Source organism: Ceratotherium simum, chromosome 18, assembly GCF_057802395.1.
Source record: "Ceratotherium simum simum isolate JZ-2026a chromosome 18, ASM5780239v1, whole genome shotgun sequence".
Taxonomy (NCBI): Eukaryota; Metazoa; Chordata; class Mammalia; order Perissodactyla; family Rhinocerotidae; genus Ceratotherium; species Ceratotherium simum.
The window spans coordinates 36,662,465-36,680,000 of record NC_141917.1 but is presented as its reverse complement, the minus strand read 5'-3'; the positions used below and the strand labels follow the sequence as shown (position 1 = coordinate 36,680,000).

General features: G+C 34.9%; 1 long non-coding RNA gene across 1 annotated transcript in view; it reads right to left on the bottom strand.

Annotated features, from left to right (window-relative positions):
- The window catches only part of LOC147914619 (uncharacterized), a 26,530-nt gene extending 11,551 nt beyond the window's left edge, over positions 1-14,979 (bottom strand). The window contains exons 1-2 of the long non-coding RNA XR_015555055.1: positions 14,729-14,979; positions 1,680-1,736 (exon numbers count right to left, since the gene is read on the bottom strand). This is a non-coding gene — a long non-coding RNA (uncharacterized LOC147914619). The remainder of the gene's footprint in view (positions 1-1,679; positions 1,737-14,728) is intronic.
- Between the last annotated feature and the right edge of the window lie 2,557 nt (positions 14,980-17,536).

Below are 17,536 nucleotides of genomic sequence, written 5' to 3'. Positions count from 1 at the left end.
CACTTCAGTGTCTGGTCTTCAATACAAGTCATTAGAAGTTTCTCCATGTCTGATATAGGCCCTTCTCAAATTTTTGTTGTTCTCATTTCCCACAATGAAGCAGATCCTTAAACAGCTTCTGTCACTTTGTTCTTGTTCTTCAAGATTGTAGCTATGGTGGAATGGGACATGCCTGACTGGCGAGCAATAACCATCACTGATTTTCCACTTTCATAGCCCTTAATCACTTTTAATTTTGTTTCCAGGTCAATCACTCAACATGGCCTCTTACTGGCAACATTAGCAGTGGATTTTGCATGCTTAGGGGCCATGCTGAACAAAACAACACGAGATTAAATCACACACAAAAGAAAATGATGCAATCAAGAGAGATGGTAAACACGAGAGGTATGAGGCTGCTGCCATCGTAACACAGCGTAGTGTTTTACAGTAAACTATTTTTTTATAAGTAGAAAGAGTACACTCTAAAATAATGATAAAAAGTATAGTATAGCAAATACATAAACCAGTAACATAGTCGTTTATTATCGTTATCAAGTATTATGGATTGTACATAGTTGTATGTGCTATACTTCTATACTATTGACAGTGCAATAGGTTTGTTTACACCAACATAACCTCAAACGCATGAGTAATGCATTGAGCTATGACATTACGATTGCTATGACATCATTAGGCAATAGGAATTTTTCAGCTTTGTTATAATCTTATGGGACCACTGTGGTATATGCAGTCTGCTGTTGACCAAAATGTCATTAGGCAGCACATGACTGTACAGAAAACCCTTACAAGTATTTGCTGAATGAATTCATGCATGGGCTTTGTATCAGCCACTGTTCAAGCAGAGAAGCAGACTCAGTAGGATATCTATATTAAGAGGTTTATTCCAAGGAATTGGTTTATGCAATTGTGGGGAATGGCAAGCCACGTTCAAAATCCACAGGGCAGGCCATCAGGAAGGGCAGGCTTAAACTCTTGGCCAAGGGCTGATACTGCCATCCTTTGGCAGAATTTCTTTTTCATCAGGGAAGCCAGCCTCAGTTCTGCTCTTCTTCAGGCAGTTCAACTGACTGAATCAGGCCCACTCAGGTTATCTAGGATAATTTCTCTTACCTATAGACAACTAATTGATTATGGGCCTCAATCACATCTGTAAAATACCTTCATAGAAACACCTAGATTAGTATTTGATTAAATAACTGGGAGCTGTAGCCTAGCCAAGTTGACACAGAAAAGACCTGAGCAAATGGAATACGCACTACACTTTCTGGTAATGGATAATCCATCACTGAGAATTTAAACAGAGGACGATTGTCCATCTTACACATACCATTTATTTGACACTTATCTCTTGCTCTAAAGTCTATTTGATTTTAAGCTTTTCATGTATATTATCATTTTCAATAATTTTAAGAATCCTGTCTTTTGTCCTCATTTTACAGAGGAGAAACTTGAGGTTAAAGAAAGATTAAATAACTTTCTACATTAACCATCTAGAGAGGGTTAAAAACAAAAATATATTAATTCCAAAGCCCTAACTCTTAAAAACTATAACCCTAGTATGACAATATTAAACAGAAATTGGCATATAGATAAAGGGAAAAAAGAAATAAAAGAAATGTTCAACTGTGTTATTTCAGCAAAGAATTTCAATCTCATTGCAATATACTTGTTCCTACCTCCCCCTTCCATTGACGTGTTCATCTATGTCACTCTTCAACATTCCTGAGAAAGTGCTAGAAGAGAATATAGAATGATTGAAATAATGATTATAAAGATGTTTATTATCATTTGTGTCTTATTACAACAGAATATTTTGAAAGCCACTCAAGTGCTTTTTTAGCCAACAACAGTAGGAAAAACAAACTTTTCTCATGTGCAACTGTCAAAGCTTATGCTAAAATTATTATTAATTTTACTCAACTTTATTCAATGTCTGGGTTTGGTTTTAGAAATTTTCCTAGCTTAAAAGTAAGAACAAGATTTCAGAATTTTAAGCATGTAATAAATGATTTCTCCGTGACAGCTTTTAATTCTGCTTTCTCTTATTGTGTCTTACTACTTAGTTTTCTTATGTACATAGCTAAGCCCCTAACTACTTTTATGTACATATAGTCTAGTCTTCCAAATCACATAGAAATAATAATGAGGGAGGTAAAAATGAATTTACTGTATGTAATAAAATGGAACATTATTTTTTACAAATTTTAATAAGTATTATCCAATGTAAATTTACAAGAATTGGGACTTTGATAGTGAATTTGATTTGTGAATTTTATAATGAATCTTAACCTGTTCACTATTTCTTTGCAAATCTACAAGTTATAATGTACAATGATATCTTTTTTGTGTGTGTGTGAGGAAGATCAGTCTTGAGCTAACATCCATGCCAATCCTCCTCTTTCTGCTGAGGAAGACCGGCCGTGAGCTAACATCTATTGCCAATCTATCTCCTCTTTTTTTCCCCCCCTGTTTCTCCCCAAAGCCCCATTAGGTAGTTGTATGTCATAGTTGCACGTCCTTCTAGTCGCTGTATGTGGGATGCGGCCTCAGCTGGCTGGACAAGCAGTACATCCGTGCGCGCCCGGGATCCAAACCCGGGCCGCCAGTAGTGGAGCGCACATGCTTAACCGCTAAGCCACAGGGCCGGCCCCTACAATGATATCTTAAGAAATAATGTTAGTAATCCATTTTAGCTTTGTCACAACAAAAACTAACTCTTTTATATGATATTAAACATAATTTCTTCTACTTAATGTTAGTGCTACAAGGCTAGCTATAAGTGCTGTGACTGTCCAAAAGATAGAAACGGGAGAGAACTCACAGAAAAATCCAAATGCAGTCCAAAAAGAAGAAAGTCTTCCCAAAAGAAAGAAAAATGAAAACAGATGCAGTGTCATCCTCCATTATGTTAGCTCGTGCATGGTTCTTGCTAAAGAACAGACGTTCAATCTGCTTTGAATTATTTGTCACTTGGCTTCTTTATATTTCCATGCCCTATTTTGCATTTTATTCACTACTCATTGTGTTACACAATCTACATTCTGCAAAAATAATATTAATATATATTCTTACCAAAGATCGAAGTATGCATAGCCAAGTTTAGAACCTTCGCAAACCTTGATGTTTTAGACTTTGTGACCAAACTTGATTATTTGGGGGTTCAAGTTCACTTGCTCTCGGCCTAGCTGAATGTAAAAGTCCAATGAATTGGACTTTAAAAGGCTTATAAAATATTCAAAAAGCCTCTTGCACATCAAATAGCTCTTAAGACAGAACATTTTGATGAGTTTAGTGTAAATGAATCAGAAGCATATGGATTAAATTTACCTTAAAATACTCCTGGGTTTAAGAATTAAGAGAAAATGTGCTTGGCAAAACACATTTTGGGTTTTGCCTAACCCAGAACATTGGAAAAGTAGTTCAAGATGTTTGACGAACCCAAAACATGGCTGGGTTCACCCATCCCTAATCCCCTATGGTAATAGCAAAGGACAGGCAGCAGCAGATTTTAGGTGAATAAATCTAGTTCAGGTTTTTATCACGGTCATCCCAAACTATTGGATAACTTGAAAATGCCTTGCCTCATCTAAATCAAAATTGTGCTTTGTGTTTTTTATATTCTCTCTTTCAGTACTGTAGAATGTGTGTTTTCTGTGAAGGGTGTGGTTCTACATAATTATAGTGGCTTCTAAGTACCCACTCAATAAAAAAGAGAAATCATAAGGTTTATGCCTACCTAGAGCATGTCAAGGGATGCATGGAGAATTCAATATTAATCTCAATGAGTATTCACTTCATTGAATGAGAAGTTTATCAGTTATTTCTACTCCTAAAATTAACAAAAATATGCTAAAGAAGTCTCAGGGTTTCAAAAAGAAAGAGCATGCACAATAATCAGTATTATGAAATTTTAATTTCTTTTTCTAACTTTAATTTCTGACTTTAATTCCTACATAAGGAGTGGGCAGCATATATGAGAAAGTCATTAAACTATCTGAGTATAACTTTATACTAAAAGTAATCATTCATTCCTGATTTAGAGAATTTCTAATAATACCAGAATTATTTTTCATTTGAATTTATGACTAACTCTTTACTTATAAGTAAACAAATGTGAAGGAAAAATATAATTATTAGTTGTACACCATCTTCCTTCTTCTCCTCCAATAAACAAATAACTAGAAAAAGACACTGATTATTGACAGTAATAAACAGATTCCTGTGAATTGATGGCTTAAAGAATTTCAAATTATAGCATAAAATATTCATATAAAATTTGGCTCATCAGGTAGGAATGCTAATAACCCCAATTAAGATAATGTGTTAAAGATAACATCTAAAGTGCAATATAAATGTGAGGTTTTATAACAAATACTATATAAATGTAAGGTATACTCTTGAGCCTTGAGTTAGTAAATAGATATTTCACTATGTCAAGCTTGAGGATTAGAAAGTGCTTTCCACAAGAAGAAAATTTATTATGTTATGAAAAGCTATTTTCTGCAATGTGAAAAGAAATTACTAAGGGGATATAAAGACCTATTTTTACACATATTTATACCAAGAGACTAGATTTTTTAAAAACTGGCTCTGTTTATTTGCTTTCTTACTCAAATAGTAGATTTTACAAATAAGTAATGTTTGCTTTCAAATGAAGAAATAATTGATTCATAAAATGAAAGTATTTATATAAAAATGTGTGTAGATGGAGAACGCATCTATTTTTAATGATGAAAAAATAGAACTACAAAACTTTAAAACAATTTATCAACCTTAACTTTCTGAAACTCAGTAACACCAAAGATGTCCTTAGCATCCTAAAGGAACACCATAAATCTGCTGCACTAAAGACATATACGTTAATTCTAGCCCCTCATTCATAGCCTTTGGGATTCTTATTTACCAATTATTTTCCATTTACCATTATGTGACTTGATTATACTACAAGTATTTACTGAGCACATACCATGGGCAAGACACTGCTGGGTACAAGAGAAATATAAAGATTACTCAGAATTGCTGTTCCTCAAAAAGTTTCATATCTTAGATGAAATAAACATGTATAAAAAGCTATTATTAAATGTAGAAAGTGATTTAAAATCAGTATAGAAAACATCCTATGGATTCTCAAAAGAGAATTCTTAAGTACAGCCCATGAAACAGGCATAATGCCAGCAGGAAAAGTAATCACTGACAGTCTTACAGTAAGATATGGTACAGAAACATGTAAAAGAAGACCAAAGTTATATTAGCTTAAATTATAATAGTTATAATTAGTTATTATTAATAACTAACAATATAATTAGTTAAATTATAATAGTTTAACAATGGACATTAATAGAGATCGCTTAAATTATGTTCAGTTTATTTTGTTTAAGGAGGTAAGGAAGTGTATAACACATTTTTAAGCAACTTGAATTTAGTGCAAATTTTGTATCATTTGGAAATGATTACACAAATGCTGTGTATAAGACATTATAGAGTGCATATAAATGAAATAATACAAATAAGTGTAGAATGTTTAATGTTGTATAACAGAACAGCCCTGGGGCAGGGACTAGGTCTTAGCAAAGATCAATTCAAAGTTGTCTACGAGGAATATTTCAGTTTTAAAAACCTTAGGCTACTAACGTATGATAATTAAAAGAAATATCCTTAGCCTGCTTCCAGCTATGTTAATAGAGACAAATATAAAAGATTATCCATCTAGGTACGTGCTCTGAGGACTACATGTAGCCAAATTACCAGGGGAATTTGCTAACGAGCAGTTTTCTGATATCAGAACTTCTGGGAGTAGGACCTATCCATCCTAATTGTTAACAAGATCTGCAAATTATTCTTAAGCACATTAACTTTTGAAAACCTCTATTCTAAATCCTATCAGGAATATTTTTGGAAAGATGACAGGGGGAATTCTGGCAGGTAGCCAGTGAGCAGATATCTAAGAGTGTCACTGTCTTATGATATAAAAAGATACTCTAATGTAAATAACAGTGATTTGTAACATTTGGGGGCATATATTTTGCAATATGGGTATAGTCATGCACTGCACAATGACAGTTCGGTAACAACTGACTGCACACATGAAGGTGGTTCGATAAGATTAGTACCATGTAGCCTAGGTGTGTAGTAGGCTGTACCATCTAGGTGTGTGTAAGTATGCTCCATGATGTTCGCACAATGATGAAATCTCCTAATGACGCATTTCTCAAAATACATCCCCATCATTAAGTGACACATGACTGTATTTCATGTTAGAGCCATTTACTAACTATATATTGACATTTATTATAAATAGATGGTTTAACTTTATTTATAAACCAGATATTGTGTTTCTATCTTGTTATTTTTGTGTGTCAGCTTCACACAAGTCCTGACATGGCTACACATCTGGCACCTGACAGCATCTTTTATTTGGAAACCAGGGAAAAGGTAAAAAAGCTCAGATAGGAAAATACATTCTCCACATTACTGACCCATGAGGCCAATGTTAAAAACCCTTTAAAAAGTTTCCCATCAAAAATTATTTTTTCTCTAGTTTTCTAGTTCTAATTTTCTAGTTTGGGTTATGTTTCAGTTATATGGAAAATATATTCATTGCTATAGGAATTCTTTAACTGTATCAGATAAATTAGACATAACTAAGATTATGTTTTCATTTCTCCTTTTTTGTTATTTCTTATAGATCCAGTAATAAAATAAAAAATAAAACCATGTAGGGAAGTGAAATAGAGAAAGGTACAACATATCATAGAATGACACATATGCAAATGCAGAATAACAAATACATAGAACACCAAGAGAAATATAGAGTAGATAGCAGGGACTGCAAAGGGGTGCCTCTAGGGGAACTGGCAGAAAGGCACCGTCTCTCCTAAGCACCCTGCCCCACCCCGATCACCTGCACTTCTAGCATTTTTGACTTCAAAATAAGAGTGGCCTTCAGGCATTAACGTGCTCAACTTCACTCTTCCCATAATTTCCCCACAACATGCACGCTTACCTACATCCATACAATTTTTTGCTTCTTTTTGTCTGATCTGAGAGAAATAGGTGACCCTACTGTCTAAGGCTATCTTTATACTTCTATTTCTTCTCTCTTGAATTCGTCTCACTTCATATAGCTTCCCTCCCTCTCAAGGCACCTCCTTAAATCTTTCTTCTACTTGTAGTTCAAGTTTTATCAAAAAGTCTCAACATTCATCTTCATTCAGTTATCTCCATTCATTCTTCAATTCACTTGTAATCCAATGCCACCTCTACTCCCCCACTAAAGTTACTCTTACTAATGTCATCAATGGTTAAACCCAATGGAAAATTGTTTTTAAAAAACTTATATCTATCTTTAATTCTAATTCATTGATTTTACTTCTGAAAGATCTCAAATGATGAAATTATATGATTATAATTTAGCTGATCTCTAATAGTTTGGGAAAAAAATGCATCTCCATTTCTTTCTAGCATGAAGTCTGGCCCAATTGTTTAAAACTAAAGTTTTAAGGGACATTACTACCTATGCAATGCTAAATCACAAGCATGCATTGGACCAGGGACAGAAATGCTTCTAGTGACAGACAACAGTCTCACACATTGAGGTATCATCAATGCAATAACAAAATAGCAACAGTCTCGTAGACTGTATCTTAGCATCTTTGTCCAATTGACTTGTTAGATACTGGCTTCAATGGTGACAGACTATCCCTGACCTGAAAATTGCTACTTCCTTTTATAGTTACTAATTTTGAAAAACTTTCACAAAACTGAGCGGTTTCTTGGTGTTTTTTAGAGTTAGCACTTATCTGCAATAAAATATGTTTTTTGATTTTATATGAATTTTAACAAAATTTACATGGGTACTTTAGAAATCAGACAGCTAAAAATGCATTTTTAAATGATTGCAAGAGTTAACTGTTTTATAGAGTTGCAATTTCTCTGATTTTCATTTATATTGACGTGAAGAATGAGAAAGTGGCGAGTACCCTGAGCATCGTCACCATTCTTGGTCAGTCATAAGTCATCAAGAAAATGGTTGCTTCAAACTGTTCTCTGGCTGCTGGAGAAATCAACTAACAATGACTATGCCTACCTCATAACCAATGTTCTGGCTTTCCAGAGATAGACATGGAAGAGATAGCTGTCCATTAAAAAAAGTACTAATATTCTCAATTATCCAAGAGTTTATTTTCACCATCTTTGGCCTATTTGACTGTTTAAGTCTCTCATTCTTCTTCCTGCTGTTCATATATAGGTCAATAGATATATCTTTACATGACAAGTGAGAATACGCGGAAGTTTAATGTGAATGCAACAATTAGTGCTATGTTATAATGAATGAAAAATACTTGACTTTGTATTTACGGTTTATTACATTATTCATAATTGTCTTATTCAGATTTTCATATTACATGAAAGATCCTTTTAGCCAACCTCTCTCTTTAGACTCTGGCAGAATATATAATAGTGGTAGCAACAGTAATCATAGCATTAATGACTATTGTTATTATTACTATGTGCTCCGACCAGTTATTAGGACCCCATTTTATTATGAAAATTATAACAATAATAAAATAGCTAATAGTTATTAAATTTTTGAGCATTTGATAAGTGCCAGGTATTGTTCTAAGCACTTTATGTACATTATCTCATTTAACCTGGGGACCCCAGTATAATACATTATTATTAATATCCCCATTGTCAGATGAGGAAATGGAGGTATAGACAGAGAAAGTGCATGGCCTAGGATCACAGGGGTAGTAAGTGACAGAGCCTGGATTTGAAATGACACAGTCTCTGTCTGGAGCATGCCCTCTTAAAGAACAACCCATAAAAATTAGAATTTCTGGGAACAATGTCATGTCATGTCAAGCAGCTTACGTGGAAAAAGATCTATATGACACCATTTAAATGCAGTGTTGTGTGTTCAATAATATTTGTAGACACAAAGAGGAGGGAGAGAAGAACTGTTTCTAAGGAGAACAGGAATGGGATGGTTTCGTAGAGGTGGAGAGACTTCTGAGCCGGCCTACAAAGAATGAAAAGGAATTTTTTAGGACAAAGTGAGGAAGGGCATTCCAAGGAAAGGGAAGACCAATGAAAGAGGCACAGAGGTGAGAGAGGGCATAACACATTCAGAACTTCTCAAACTTCCCAGAACACAAAGTTCTCAGAGAGGAGAAATGGGATGGTAGGTAAAGGCCAGATCGTAGAGGGTCTTATAGGCAATGCTAAGGAGGTTGTGCTTTTCTAAAGGCAATTGTCATTGCAGGGTTTTGAAAAAAGAAGTGAGATGAAATAATTTGCCCTATAGGAAGATCATTCTGACAGGAAGTTTAAGGATTGATTTGAAGGATGTAAGAGAAGACACAGGGAGATCAGTTAGGAAACACTTCCAATATTTCAGGCAAAAAATGGTGATGAAATAATATAGTGATGCCAGGGATGGAAAAGAAAGGATTAGTTCAAGAAACATGGGAGGTAGAATAAACTGATTTGCTCTGAGGATGGGGTAAGAGAGAAGAAAGTAAAAATGACTCAAACTTTTCTGCTTGACTAAGAACACAACCAAAGACAAGGATGAGAGCTAGGGAGGTTACCATCATGGAGAAGAAAGATAAGGCATTCTCTGAAGTTCTGAGAGGGAGCTGTGGAACCAAGAAGCGTGAATTACTAGGATGCTGATTTGGATTAACATAAAAAGCGACATAATGAATTCCTTCCTCTTAAAATTACTCTTCAAGACCCTTCCCTGGTCTTCTTATGGTACTTTTATATCTTGATAAATGACAGATAGATAGATGATAGATAGATAGATAGATAGATAGATAGATAGATAGATAGATAGATAGCTTTATACTATTTTCAGTTTATTAATTTATTTATTCAACAAATATTGATTAAACACTACAATCCAAGTGCTGTGTGACATGCTGGATATAAGACAATGACAATCAGGGGTTTGTGTTTGTGTCCTTGCACACTTCAAAGTAGAGTCAAGGAGCTAGATATTAAATAAATGAACACACAGCTTCTCTAAAGCAATAGAAATAGGCACATTGAGACTGTCTAACTGGGAGGATGTAGCTTTTACTGTGGAATTATGGAAAGCCTGCCTGAAGAAGAGATATTCAAACTGAAACCCAAACTTTTTATCAAGTTGACTACTTAACAAGGTGAAAAATGTGGGATGGGCTATTCCAAACAGACTGATGAGGAAGTGAGGCAAAGAAGATTGTCTCTTCCAGAGTCTGAGAAGCAGACAAGGTGTTGGCTGTATCTCTTAGTGACTGTGGGTTCCTTCAGCAGAGAGATTGTCCTTGTCTTCCTCAGCTTTAGGTCTCACCACCCCAGCTATTCATTTGAGTCCCCTATACGTTTCTTGAATTTAGGTGGGGTGGAGGGGGAGAAAGATGAGTTTAACTTTTTTTTTTACATGTTTTTACTCCTTTTTTTAAAGAAGTACATGTAAATGTACTCCTTTACATTTTGAGTAAAGGACAGAAAAGGCGGTTGCTAGACATAAAGTAGGTCAATTTCACATTTTCAGTTAGGCCCAATGCTTCTTCTGATTATAGAGGAAAGAGGTTCCTGTACCTTTCTCTCAAATTGGGGGTCAATCTTTCAAACCAATATATTTATAACCAATCAGTTCAGTAAGTACATTTTACTATAATGGAATAGAATAGCATAGGGAATATGAAGTTGTATCACACCTAGTAAGGGTATTGTTTTCTTAACATTTTTGTTTCAGTGTGTTTTACCAATGCACAGATACACAGCCATATATTCAGATATGTATGTATTCTTTTGCAATACAAAATGCATTTATTATATGGATTGTGATAAAATGTTGGAAAGCCACTGAACTTTAGATGTAAATTACTCTCTTGGTATGTGGGGTGACAGAATAACTTCAGTATAAAGTGTATGTTTAAATAGCCCACCACAACCCATTAAAAAAACGACTAGGCAAAAGAAGAGTATAATATATAACACAAAGAGCATGGTAGGCAGTTCTTCATGATTCGTTTCTGCTCCCCTCCACCACGGGAGTCATTTAGAATTCCTACAATCAGGTTTACTCATGAGCTATTACCTATGGCATCTCAACTAGATTTCCTGGACTTTTTGCTGGGTCTGCGTAATGCAAAGAGGTACTACCAGAATTGTTCTAGAACAGCCCACTCTGTTCCCTAGGGTAATCATTTTGGTGAATGAGCAAAAGTGAAGAGTAAGCTGTTTGGAATTTGCCAAGATAATAAAGAAAACCTGAGTTTAATTTGTAATAAATTATGTGAATTAGAACACGCTGCCAAACATACCTTGGCTTCTCCACTGTAAAGTAGAAACAGCACAAATCTATATGATTTTTAATAATCCTATGGAGATTACATTTTATTCAGGAATGGAAATCCAATATAAAACACATAAAATTATAGCATTAAAAATTATAAATAGTTTATGGGTCTCGGATCAGAGTTATATGAAGCTCAAGGTGACATTTATTTACTTCCTCTTTTAGTGAGCAGTTGTGATTTTTTTATGTCAGGCACAATTGAAAACACTTCCATAGAGTCTTGTAGAATAATTCCACATAAAGGTGAGGTAACCCCTCATAGTTTAACAATAAAGGTCCTTGTTGAATCAAATATTCTTGAAATCATTTTAGTTTCTTCTATGTGTAAAATGCATTCGTTATTAGCATATCAGGGTCACAATTTTCTCATTTGAGATGAGGGTTTTTGAATTAGATAATCTTGAAAGGAACTTCTGGACTCAAAATTTTACTCTTTTGTCCATAGATATAAACTATATGAATGGTTTTTAAAATCAATATGCCCATTAGGGGGATTTGCCTCAATTGGCAAATGAGGTAACTGGTTTAGAGATGCTAAGTGATTTGCCCTAGGTTACTAAATATAGAAAAGAGGCTAAGGAGAATGTTCTTTTGTACAATTTTCCAGATTAAAATTGGTAGATTTAAATAGAAAATCCAATGGAATTCCAAAGACTTGCCTTAGAAACCTTTAAAAGATAATAATCTCTAAACAAATAAATAACATTTGGGAATATAAAAACATGCCAAAATCTCTACATTCTCTAGCAAAAATATCCTTTGGCCTCTTTCCTGTTTCATATTACAGTATCATATAATATATGAACATTTTAACAATACTTAAAGGGTGATTAGGAAACATGTAAGTGAGTCTGCAAGAGGGTTTGGTGCAATCTCACTTCAAACAAAACAAAGCATGTTAGGACTGAAGGGAAGCTAAAGGACTCTTGAACTAGCACAAGTAAGAGAAACAACATGCACACATAATAACATAAAGAGCTTTTACTAAAATATAACTTGGGCCGGCCCCATGGCTTAGCAGTTAGGTGCGCATGCTCTGATGCTGGCAGCCCGGGTTCGGATCCCAGGTGCACACGGATGCACGGCTTCTCTGGCCATGCTGAGGCCTGTCCCACATACAGCAACTAGATGGATGTGCAGCTATGACATACAACTATCTACTGGGGCTTTGGGGGAAAAATAAATAAATAAATAAATATATATATATAACTTATAGTATTAGGCTGGTTTCAATAGGACAATGGACCCTCCAGTATTCTTGTCTTTTTTGCCATGGAAACTTGTTTTTTTTCCTGCATTTTGATTGCCATTGATAAAGATGTTTCTTTGTTCAAAGAATCACATTGCTGGTGCCAGAATTTTACTAAAAGTCATAAAATACACATATTTGAGGAAATATCTTGGAAAATTTGAGTGTTTTGTCTTTCTGGAGGCAGATTAAAAATGATAGCTTCTCTGGTAAATGTAAAAGCAAACTAGGGAATAGTTTAAAATTTAGAGGCAGCATTTTCCAGGGAAAATTTTTACCTTGAGTAGAGATAATGTACTCAGAGGTGGAAATGTGTTTGAAAGACAGGAGAGAGAGACTGTCTAATTTTTAAAGTTCTATAATAGTGGGTTTTGGGGCATAGCATCTATCATTTCAGTAATATGATTTATAAATTATTTTAAAACACACGGGAAAGGATTAACTGGTCATAAAATAGCCGAGAGGAGCTAGGAATTGATCTTTTTAATAGAGAACTAATTTTCCTATCATATTATGGACTTCTAGGTGATATTTTAGAACTAATTTTGAGAGTTTGTGGTTTCAATCATATTCTTTATATAACTCAGATACATCAATAGTCTCCTTTGTTGATTTCATCAACCGTAAAATAGAAATAGTGTTCCTGAGGTATAAAAGTGTCTGTTAAATGCATACTTTTACATATTGAGGGTGGAGGATCAATAGAAGTTGTTTTGGTAAAAAAAAAAAGTCAATGTTGGTTAAAGTCTTTTATCCTTATCTATTTATTTTTCTTCAGACATTTAAAAATGTATTTCTCACGTTTATTTTTTATTTTCTCTATAGACAGAAGCAAAGAACTTTGTTCTGTGCTGAACAAAATTAAAAATTGGCTTACAAAAGGCTCTTCAGAAACATATTTTCAAATATAATAATCTTTTTGCTCTTGATTAAATTTTTAACTTTTTCTTCTTTTAGTAAAAACACACACAACTTATTTCTGACTACATTGGTCCATGGTAGGTCATTTTAAATGAGATCCTTCTCTAATCCACAATTAGATTTTGTGTTCATGTGTCACGACTACACCAGCTGGCAAAAATAGTACGGTTTTCTGCTATAAATGATGGTGGTATTTCCCCCTCTCTCTGTATTAGCTGGCACCTTTCTCTCCTTTTCCCGTGCTGCCCAGTTGAAGTCTGCACACTTCGTTTGGTTTAGCTGACCAATTAGTTTTATAAACTTGTGCAAAAGTTTTAGGGAAAATTGCATTTCGTAGGATTGCTTGGGTTACAGGCGACAGAAAAATGTCTCCGTTCTTGGTAATAAAAGCCCACCCAAGGAAGGAATCAATAGAAAATCATGCTCAGTTCATGGTTCATTATCATATTTGATCCATGCAAAGTCTCTTTCGTGTTTTTAGTTATTTATTGCACTTTTCCCCGATGTTCCACTCTCATTTCCTTCCCTTTACCCTGAAGGCAAATATTCTAACTTATTTAATGTCTGTTGCCATTTTAATGCCTGAACTTTTAATTTGTGTAAATATTGTTATGTGTATCAATCCGTTTCTTAACTTTTTTCTTAGCACTATGCCTTTAAGACACTTCCTTGCTTATATATGTAGAAAGTAAACTTTTACAGAACAAAAAAATATGTGTTGCAGTCCTAGTCCCATCGTTAACTCACTTTGTGACCTTAAGTGAGTTGTCTACATTCTTTGTGTCTAAGTTTCCCCATTAAAAAAAAAATAAGGAGATTGATTTAGAATATGCCTGATTTTAGAAATAAACTGACTCAAAAGAAAAAAACTGACATGCATTTTGAGAGTTACTGAATTGATAAATCCTCTATTGTGCAAAAAATGTTGAGAGAAGAGAAGGCAGACAACCTTACTAGTTGACAAAGTTAGAGAACTATGAGGCATCAGAGAAGATAAGAGGTAACAAGACGACGCTTGGCAGCAACTAGCATTAAATCCTAGGCGGCGTAATGACATCCAAAAGGGTTGCCTTGGTGACATTACCTTAGGTCATTCATAGCTGAGGCTAAGGTGTATGGATTAGTCAGGTTCTCCAGAGAAACAGAACCAATAGGATATATAAAGAAACATAAGAGGAGATTTATTATGAGAATTGGCTCACCTGATTACGAAGGCTGAGAAGTCCCAGTCTGCCTTCTGCAAGCTGGACAAGGAGGAAAGCTGACGGTATAACTCCCAGTTCAGACTCTGAGTCTGAAGGCCTGAGAACCAAGGGAGCCGATGATCTAATTCTCAGTCCGAGGCTGAAGGGCTGGGAACTGGGAGGACTGCTGGTATAAATAAGTCTTGGAGTCCGAAGGCCTAAGAAACCAGGACCTCTGATGTCTGAGGGCAGGAGAAGATGGACGTCCCAGCTCAAGAAGAGAGAGAAAGAGAATCCGCCCTTCTTCTCCCTTTTTTGCTCTAGTTGGACCCTCAATGGATTGGATCATTCTTGCTTACATCAGTGAGGGTGGATATTCTTTACTCAGTCTACTGATTCAAATGCTAATCTCTTCCAGAAACACCCTCAGAGACGCATTCAGAAATAATGTTTTACTAGCTATTTGGGCATCTCTTAGCTCAGTCAAGTTGACACAAAAAATTAACCATTACAGTGTGCAGTATGAAATGCAGATCCTTGGGATGCGAAGTGAGAAGGGGTGACACGCCTTTCAACTGGAAGGCAGAGCCTACAGCAGTGGAAATAATAGGTCTTCAAAGGTAGATCAGGAGGATTTTCTTGAATATACAGTGTTCAAGTAGATTACCTTGGGGAAGTTTTTTAACCCAATGAAGGCATAATCAGTATGAATTTGGGAATCAACGAAAATCAGTATATTATGATTGTTTCACATAACATCCTGGAAAAGAAAGGATGCACCAATGATTGTAGTGAGAGGAAAGGGTTTATAAACTAAAGGTGACCTGAAATTCTTCGAGTCTTCATGCAGATATACAGGTATAGCTTGATATTTAGCCTTTGGGGTTAATTTAACACCTTAATATAACTTTATGTCAGTGTTGTCCTTTATTAACAATAAATCCCATGAATATTGGAAAAGAGTGACTCCTTTTCAGCTAATTTCTCAGAGAAATAAATGTAATAAATCTATTCATTAATATGTTTCAGGTCATTTTCAGCTCTAAAATACTATTGTTTATTGACTTTGCCTTACTTTTTGCACTTAAGATGTTACATTTACATCACATCACAGATACTTCTGGCTTTTGTTAGAGGACATTACCCTAAAATTACAGCCATCTTAGGGTCAGGAGATATTTTTAACAAGATTTGTTTAAAAATGGAGAGTGGACTTTATTTATTTATTTTTTGTTGAGGTAACATTGGTTTATAACATTATATAAATTTCAGGTGTACATCATTATATTTCAATTTCTGTGTAGACTACATCATGTTTGGGGGTTGACTTTAATTAAAATTAAAATTCTCTTTGCGTATGCCATATTTATACTACTTATGTGTTACTTTCTGTAAAACATCTGAGTTTCTGGTGATAAAAATTCCTGCCAAAAAGACTGTTATTTCCTGGAAATGGTTCCTTATGTTTAAAGTAAATGAATTTAGAATAGTTTCCAGAGGAGTCATCATCTAAGCAAGGAACTTTGAGTACTTAAGCTGAAAGCCACAGCCAGTGACTATCTACACAGCTAAAAGTAAAATGTAGGGATTTGGGTTTAAGTAAGGCACGTTGGCTGTTTACACATGATGATGACTCAATTCTATGTTTTAGTGGGCCTATATTAACATTTCCTAAAGGAGAGAGAATGATTGGGCTGAATATGTCAATATTTATTTAAATAATTACCTCTTGAGTTAGCTATCCTTAAAAAGTGCATGAGTTATTGCTATATTTAAATCCAACAATTTTTTGTTCATTGTTTAAAAGTGGGCACTGTGCTAGAATCTTAGGGTTCAAAGATAAATGAGGTCCTTTCCATTTACCTCCTCAGTATAGCTTGATTTGTTTCCTTCCCACCCCACACTCCCCAAGTACAAATACCCATTATCTCTAACCTGAACTACTGCTGGAATGTTCTCATTGATCTCAATACATCCACTCTCAGTACATCCCCTTAAATAACTTTTTACACTTATATCAAAATGATCTTTTATAATACCAATCTGATAGTGCCCCTTCTAGTTTCTAATTTTAATGGTTTTTAATTTTAATTAAAATTAAAGATGAGAATGGCTTCTCATCTTCCTTCAGATAAAGACCTAAACCTCTGACATGGCTGACACAGTCCTGCACGACCGACTGCCCCTGACTATCTCCCCATCCTGCTTTGGCCTTTCTCTCTTTTCTTGTCTGTACTCCAACCTCACTGCACTTTTCTATGTTAATCCTTTAAACATACTATGCTTCTTCCTATCTCAGAGCCACACAGGCTCTTCCCTCTGCTTAGTACATTGACATTTAGTTCCAAATTGTGCTGTAGATCTTAGCTCAAATAACACTCTCTTAGGGAAGTCTTCCTCCTCCACTATGTCAGCTCCCCCTGTTTCACACTTATATTGCACCCTGTATGATTTCTTCCAAGAAAATATCATTACGTGTAATAAACATTCATTAGGCTATTTGATTTATATCTACTTCCCTCACTAGACTGTAAGTTTCCATGAATACATCTTTGATTGTTTTGCACAGTTGTTTCTTTGATACCTTGCAGAGTGCCTGCCACCCTAAATGCAATGAAAAGGAAGGAAAGAAGAAAGGGAGGGAGGGAGAAAGGCTAGGAGGAAGGAAGAGAAGGAATCCTCTCACTTGCCCAGAATTTATTGTTTTGCTTCGTTTTGTTTTGTTTTGTTTTTGCTGTCAGAGTAGATGCTGAAACATGCATATGTTTACTTTAAGTGGATCAAATGGTGTCAGAAAATCAGAATATATATCAAACATTATTAAAA